Below are 8,166 nucleotides of genomic sequence, written 5' to 3' on the forward strand. Positions count from 1 at the left end.
GGCCCCCCAGAGATCCACATCCCATCCCCCAGGACCTGTGAATATGTTACTTTACATGGTAAAAGGGACTTTGCAGATGTGATTAAGTTACAGAGTTTGAGACGGGGAGATTATCCTGGATTATCTGCATGGGTCCAGTATAATCACGAGGGTCCCTATAAGAGGGAGGCAGGAGGGTCAGAGTCAAAGAAGGTGATGTGACGATGGCAGCAGAAGTCAAAGTGATGTGTCCAGGAGCCAAGGAATTTGGGCAGCCGCTAGAAACTGGAAAAGGTAAGGAACAGATTATGCCTTAGATATTCCAGAAAGAATGCAGTCTTTGCTTTTTGCCTTTAAAATCCATCTTGGACTTCTGACCTCCTGAATTGTAAAATAATACATCTGTGGTGTTTTTTTACTTTTTTTTTCCTTTTTCTCCCCAAAGCCCCGTGGTACATAGTTGTATATTCTTAGTTGTGGGTCCTTCTAGTTGTGGCATGTGGGATGCCGCCTCAGTGTGGCTTGATGAGCGGTGCCATGTCCGCGCCCAGGATTCGAACCGGCAAAACCCTGGGCCACCACAGCGGAGTGCATGAACTTAACCACTCGGCCACAGGGCTGGCCCTAACATCTGTGTTGTTTTAAGCCACTGAGTTTGTGGTAGTTTATTCCAACAGCAATAGGAAGCTACTACATGTACAATGTTAAGTAATATTAGCTTGGTGCATTACAGTTTTCATATCCCCTTGGTACTCTCATGGTGCCACCCCTCTCATAGTAGGCATCATTCTGGTTTGTGATTATCCACTATCATTCTCTCCTACGAGATGCTAGGCTCCATGAGGACGGGACTTTTTCTTATTCATCATTCTATCCCCACCCAGGACCTAGCCTCCTGTCTGGTAAGTAGCAGGTGTTCCATAAATGCTTGTTGAATGAATGCAGGATCTCAGTTCATCTTCATAAGGGCCCTGTGGGGTAGGTATTGTCACTGCCCTTTAGAGATGGGAAAAATGAAGGTTGGAGTGGAGCCGGGACTCACACTCATGTCTCCTGACTTCAGATCCCATGAGCTACTGACAATACCGTGTCATCGAGAATCCCATGGGGACTCCAGATGGCTTTAGTTTTACCTGTACCCCCTCTATGCCAGGCACTGTCACCTAGTGGAGCTCCTTCAGTCCTCATCATAATAGTGATTTCAGCACATTTTTTCCGCCACACAGAGGAGAAACACAAGCTGAGGCCTTCCTTTGATGAAATTTCATGTCACTCAAGTTTCAGCCTCAGAACTTCAGCATTTGAGGAGCAAGCTGGCATTTTGTCTGCTCACAGTGTTCGTATTTCAATGACTGCTCCTTCTCATCTTTGCCTCTCAGGCCTGAAAGTCCTTATCCTTGTTATCTGAGCTCTAAAACCAGCCCTTCGAAAAATTCTAATTGCCCATTCTCGAACCTCCTCTATTGCCACATAGGAATGAGCCAGAACTGGCCATGTATCCTGTTTGTCAATACAGCGCTCTTTTATGAACCCCCAGCATGTCACCTGCATTTCTGCCTAGAACCATATTGGGCTGATGTTCTCAAGAAACAGTCTACATTGAATTCCAGGTCCTTCTCTTGGTCATAGACAGCACCTTGACTTCCTCAGTCTCATGGGCATCATTTGGAATTTGATCCCCAGAGTCACCTTTTTGCCTTCGCCTCGTTAAGGCTCACTGCCACTCTTTGCCCACCCCCTCAGGTTCATGAGAACTTCCCAGTATCCTCCCCATCGCCGCTCAGGAGTTTTGTGTCATCGGCAAAGCTCGGAGAGCTCCTGATGCCCTCTCTTCCTCCAGAGTAGCTTTACACGTTAATTAAACAGCCCTTAGCCTTGTCTCTGAGGAACTCCTCTCAGAAATGTGCCGTTTATTCCCAGCCTTTGTTTCCTGGCTCATTTCCTAGACTCAATAAAATTGTGCCCTCATTCCATCAGACTCTCCCCCCCACCATAGAACAAGATTACGTTTTAATGTGTGTTCCTATTTACTCCCTTGTAAATTTTTCTTTCTATAAACATTTATTGAGATCTTACTATGTACCAGAAAGCTTTCCCTGCCGTTCCAACTGTTTAATAAATGTTGGCTCAATCTTTCTGCTATCGTTTCCCAAGAATAATAGCCATCATTAATTAAAGACTGTGTGGAAGGCAGCTGTGGTTTCTGCCAGCCTAGCATCCATTCTCCTGTTTGGGTTACTTTGCAAAACTACTTCACCCCAACTCAGCGGCCTAGAGGTCTTGGTGAAGTTGACCCCGCCCCCTGCCTCTGTTGGCCCATGATCAGGCCTGGCCAATCAGAGCATTGCATTTCCCAGAGACCTGTTACCCACTCAGGAATGGAAACTCTTGCTGAAATTATTGGGAGAGGAAATTTTTTTCCCCTGGGTTTCATGAAGCAGCAGTGTGTAAGCCTGGAACTTTTCGTTGTGGCCCCACCTTAACACCACATGGAGAAAGCCTGAGGATGACACCAATACCAAGAGAAGCAGAGCCAAGAGATGGAGAGCCAAGAGATTAGATTTCTGATGACAACTTGATTTTGACTACCTAGATCCAGCCATGCCTGAAGCTAGCATACCACCTGGAATTTACAATTAAAGGAGTGAGTCAGATTAGAATGAAGTTTTTCCAGGTTTCGGATCTTTCCTTTGTTTCCTCTGTTCTCTTTCCTGAGCCTAGGACAGAAGCATTTGGAATAGGCACTCACTTTGTTCATTCTTTAAAGGACTCATCTCCAAGCAAATAATTAGCCAGACTATGCTCATTACCGAATGGTACAGAAATAATTGGAGAGTTAATACATCATCTTAGCTTTTAGATCCAAAAGTGGCAATGATGAAAGGACTTTTTGGTGACTACAACTGAGTCCCAAATTGATATTTTTAGCTAATCCTTTCCCTCTGCTCCAGATTATATTTCTGACTTCCTCCTCAACATCTAATCCCTGATCTCAATTCCAAACATCTACTATCCAGCCCTCTGTGTAGACTCAAGAGATCAATATCTGGAGAGAAACAGGAGTGTCCCCCACCTCCCTAATGCCAGTTCTAGCACCGGGTGCCTATCTGAGGATCCCACTTTGGGAAAACACAATGGGCTCTGATGAGATAACCATAATATTCATGCTGGAGATGCACACAGAGAGTGGGAGGGGGGCATTTTTATAGTGCCTGCCTCCCCTGCTGCCTTCCTGCCTGCACCTCCAGTGTGACTCACGCTTGGGTTGGCCATGCCGAGTCCCCTCTTACTGGTCATCCCTGGTGAGCTTGCCTGTCTCTTACTCTCTCTCAGCCAAGTGCTTACTTTTTCTTCTTTTCTATTCAATGGACTAAAATCAGTGCTGTCCAATGGAACTTTCTGCAATGATGGAAACAGTCTGTACCTGCACTGTCCAGTATGGCAGCCGCTAGCCGCATATGACTGTTGAGCACTTGCAGGGTAGCTAGTGCAACTAAGGCACTAAATGCTTACATTTATTTCATTGTAATTTAAATTTAAGTAGCCACATAGGACTAATGGCCACCATATTGGACAATGGGAGAGTAGACATCGCCCCCACCCTGTCACCTACAGCTGGGTTCATCTCCCTAGCCTCTGCTCCACTCCTATTAAGAGAGTCTAACTCCAAGGAGTGACCCCTTTTGCTCTGTCCCAGACTGTTGACATCAACCCTTGCATGCCTGGCCAAGTCACAAGATGTGACAGCTCTGATCCTATTTGCCATCAAATCAAAAACCCATCTTCTGCCAAGTTGGTCAAAACCAAGGTAAATTGTTCTTTCGGGGAAAGCCCTTGGCAGCTTGGCTGGTGGTTGGGGTGGAATGTGCTTTTGAAATCCTGCCACGACTCAGAGCACACCACGGAAGCAGCATTCCAAAGCAAGGGTCCCGTGAGTCACCTGGGTTAACGCTGCACCACCCAGGCAGGTACAGGAACCACAGACACGAAAGGAACCGTCTCTGTCACCTCCTCTGTTGTAGACTTCAAGCCCTGGTTCAAGCCAAGGAAAGAGTGAATTTGAAGAAAGGGAAGATAGTGGGTAGAGTCAGAAGGTTTAATAGGAATGAGGTCTCTAAGGGGCCTCTGAAGTGGGCAGCTGGGGAGGAGCTAGTGGCCCTGGTGACCTTGAGGAGAGTACAACAGTGGAAGCAGTGACTGGGTTATATGGGTTTAAGGGAAAACGGAGTCAAGGACGTAGAGATGGCAGATGCAGACCACTCATTTTAAAAGCTTAGCATCCCAGGGAGGCAGTGAGGCATCAGAGGAGGAATGTGGGACTCCTGCTGAATTCTGAGACTCAGTTTTGTCATCTGTAAAATGGGCGAGTACTACTAACCTCAAAGTTTGTTGTAACATTAGCGATATAACGAAACAGATAACTGATGCAAAAAAGGGAAAACAAAAAATCTTTATAAACTGCAAAATCCTGTACAAATATAAGGCTGGAAGGAGGAGGGACTGGATAGTAACGAGAAGGGGCAAGGGGACCAGTCAGAGTTTCTGGGGGCTATGGTTCTTATTTTAATACTGGGGAGGTCGATACATAAATTAGGAGAAAAAAAGGAAGAAGCCTGTAGGGAGAGACCAAAGGGATGAGCGTGTATCAGAGAACAAACACATGGAAGGGGCTTGGGGAAAGCCGGAGGGAGGGCTGGGCGGAAAGCAGCTGGGTGGGGCTGAGAATTGACAAACGCTCATCAGAGGCACCTGCTTTTCATTCCCAAGGGAATAATAAAAAAGATAACACTTCTTTATGCTGTGCAGAGGCTTACGGTTTATTAAGTGCTGTTGCAGATGTGACCGCATTTAATTAGTCTGCATGACAACCCTGGCTGCGAGGTGCTCTTACGCCCAGTTGACAGCTGAGGAAACGGGGGCTCAGAGCAGTTGTGGGACAGCTTACACAGCTGGTCAGCAGCCGCACACTGGGATTGGACCCCCGGATCTCTCAGCTCTGTGGTTACCTCTTCCCCCCACGCCCATGGGCCTCTCCAAACTGAAACCCAGCTCTTCCCTGCGGGCCCCGCCAGCTTCTGCCCTCACTGACTCACTGGGAGGGGGCCCCTGGGCTTCTTTATTCCCCAGAGCCAGTTTCTGGCCTTCAAAACTCCGCTCCCTCTTTCATCCCGTCATCTTCCTCTTCCCTAGCTCTTTTCTCCCTTTTGATGAAGCTGTTAGAAAGAAAGGCAGGGGTTTTGATGATGTTAAGATGGGAGCCACCATAGGCCTGCCCTGCCCTGCCACACCCCACTCTGCCCGAGAGATTCCCAAGGGAAACAGGCACCCAGGGCAGTAGCAGGGGACACAAGTGGGGCTTTGTTTCTGCTGGACCTGCCCAGCGCCAAGGGCTCTCTGAGAAAGCTGGGATGGAGCCTAGGGCCCAGCCTGAAGGCCTGGGAGGACTTTCTCGCTCCCCAAGCCCCTGTTTGTTGGGGGAATGTTTCCTCCTTCTGGTCAGTAGCTGCCTAGAGATGCAAAGGCAGTGTGTACTTAGTTGTGGGTGAAAGGAAGAGACAGTCACGTTCTTGTGTGTCGTTTTCCCTTATGCTTAGATACCCCACGCTCAAATAAGCTTGACCTAACTGTCGCCCTGGAACTGACCAATCAGATTAGTATTCTGTCTCTTTAAGGTGGAGAGCAGAGAAGTGGTGAGGAGACTTTCCGGTGTGGGGAGGTGGCAGGGCCTTTCTCTGCCAGTTATAGCAGTCTAAGCTAGAAAGTTCTGGCCCTCCTTCTCCCTCATTCCTAGACGTCTACATTCCCCCCCCCCCAACCTCAGTTTTTCCACAGCCACTACCTGACCCCCTGGACCACGGCATCAACCTCTCCTGCCGTCTCTCCCTCTCCAGCCCATCTGTCACCTAGCCCCCAGAGCAACCATTTTGCAAAGCAAATGGGCCAAGTCATTCCCCTATTCATAATCCTTCATATCTGGACAAATTCCGCATAAAGATTTTTAGCTGGCCTATATGTATTTGCTTGGGAGACGACCAATTTTAAACCAGAGCTCACCCCCACTCGGGGAGGCCTTGTCTTTCAGTGGCTCCCCATTTTCTGCAGGGCAAAGGCCTTTTCGCTCTGGCCCTGCCTGCTACTGAGGCCCCACTGTCAGTTCATCCCCCATCCTGAATTCTAAATTATTGCCATTCTTCAGACACCCTAAGGCACCCTTCAGGCGTTTATATGCAAATCCCATCCCCCTCAAATATGTTTTCCCACCTTCCCACCTGCAAACTCTTATTCACTCTTCAGAACCCTAGACTGGCCCTCCGTAAAGCCCTTTCTGACCCTCTCTGGGTAGACCTGGTTGTTTCCCTCTATCCTCTTACAGTTCTATAGGCACACGCATCTCCCTCTGCTGCATAAATTGGGCAGCCTCTCTGGGCTAAGAGCTATCAGTCCTTAGCAGATACAGATCATGGCAGCTTAGAGTAGAGTGGGAAACAAATGGACAGAATTGTGAGACAATAAGAAGGTAAACCCCATGTGATGTGGGGATGGATGGGCTGTGAGGGCAAGGGAGGCAGGTGTGTGGGGTCCTAGGTTTCTGGCTGGTGAGTCCCCTTCCCTCCCAGATTGAGAGCTCCTTGAAGGTGGACCATGTCTTGTTGACCTCTTCCTGCCCTGCTCTGTGCAGGCCTAGTTGGAGGAATCCTTCAGTGAGCATCAGTGAGTCCAGCCAGGAGGGGCAAGGAGGACAGAGGCAGAGAGCAGAGCTAGGCCTGAGTAAGGCGGAGGGCACCTGGTGAGGGGTTCCAGGTGTGTGTTCTAGAACTTTCATTACTAGCCTTGACATGGTGATCATTTTGTAATGTATGTAAATGTCAAATCACCATGTGGTATACCTGATACTAATATAATATTGTATGTCAACTATACTTCAATAAAAAAACCCACAACTTCATGACAAGTTACTGTTGTCCTGTCTGTAGCTGGCTGTCTGCCCCTAACCTGCTCCCCGACCTCTGTACATAGGCGAATGCCCACTGGACACTGGAAAGTCCGGCGTTTGAGAAACTAACTTTGAGACCTAATTCTGCCCCTGCCCACGACCCCCTGACCTTAGTTAAGTCTCTTCTTCTCCCTGGGCCTTTGTGTCCTGGTAGAGTGTGTGCTCATTCACGCTCTCTTTCTCCCTCTCTCTCTTACACACATGTGTGCGCACACACACACACACTGGCTGGCACACATAGATGTTTTTTAGATAGTCGTGGTCACCAAGCAAGAGTGGGCATCAGACAGTTCAGTCTAGAAGCATTGTTCGGAGGCGGCATTTGAATCCTGGCTGTGCCACTTACTTGCTGTGTGACCTGGGGCAGAGATATGAGCCCTCACGCCTTAGTTTCACATCTGTTAACAGGGCATAAAACAGTAAGGACCTCACAGTTCTGTTGTGAGGAATAAATGACACAAAGTATTTCAGCTATGTCTGGTAAGTACGCAATAAATGTGAATTGTTATTGTTAGCATCTCTGTTCATGTAATTATCGATAATTTTATATCCATTAAAAAAATAGAAACTTTCTGGGTCAGGGCCTGGCTGGCCTGGCAGAGGGCCCAGAGGAGGAGAGGCTGGGGGTGGAAGTGAAGTCAGCAGCCTGGGGCCTTTGGTCTGGGGATTGGCAGCAACCATGCCGGAGCCTGGGAGAGAGGAGAGAAGAGAGAGAAAGAGAGGCAGAGAGAAGGAGAGGGAATTCAAGAAGAAATACAGCCAAAAAGAGAGAGAGAGAGAGAAAGCAAGCCGCCACCGTGGCCAAGAAATCAGCTCCCAGTGAACAGAAAGCCTGCAAACCGGTCTGGGCAGTCCCAGAGCCAGGCCAGGCCAGCTGGTGTGGCTGCATCCGGCACCCACAGGAGCAGCCTGACTGGAAGGGGATGCCCTTGGGCGATCGATGCCCAGGGCCTCCTCGCCCCACTGGGGGCCATGTTAGGGGCTCGCCAGGCCTGGCCTACGACAGCCCTTCTGGGTCTGGGAGAGAAAGAAAGACTACTGTAGGGAAAACTGGAGTGCACACTCTACTAGAAAAAGTCATACCACTTAAAGTCTGACAGAACAGGATTCCAAACTCTGCTCCAACAAGAGAGCAAGGCCATCCAAGCAGGAAAGGACAGTGTGTTCAGTAAATGGTGCTGGGCAAGCTGGAC

This window comes from Equus przewalskii, chromosome 26 (assembly GCF_037783145.1).
Source record: "Equus przewalskii isolate Varuska chromosome 26, EquPr2, whole genome shotgun sequence".
Classification (NCBI taxonomy): domain Eukaryota; kingdom Metazoa; phylum Chordata; class Mammalia; order Perissodactyla; family Equidae; genus Equus; species Equus przewalskii.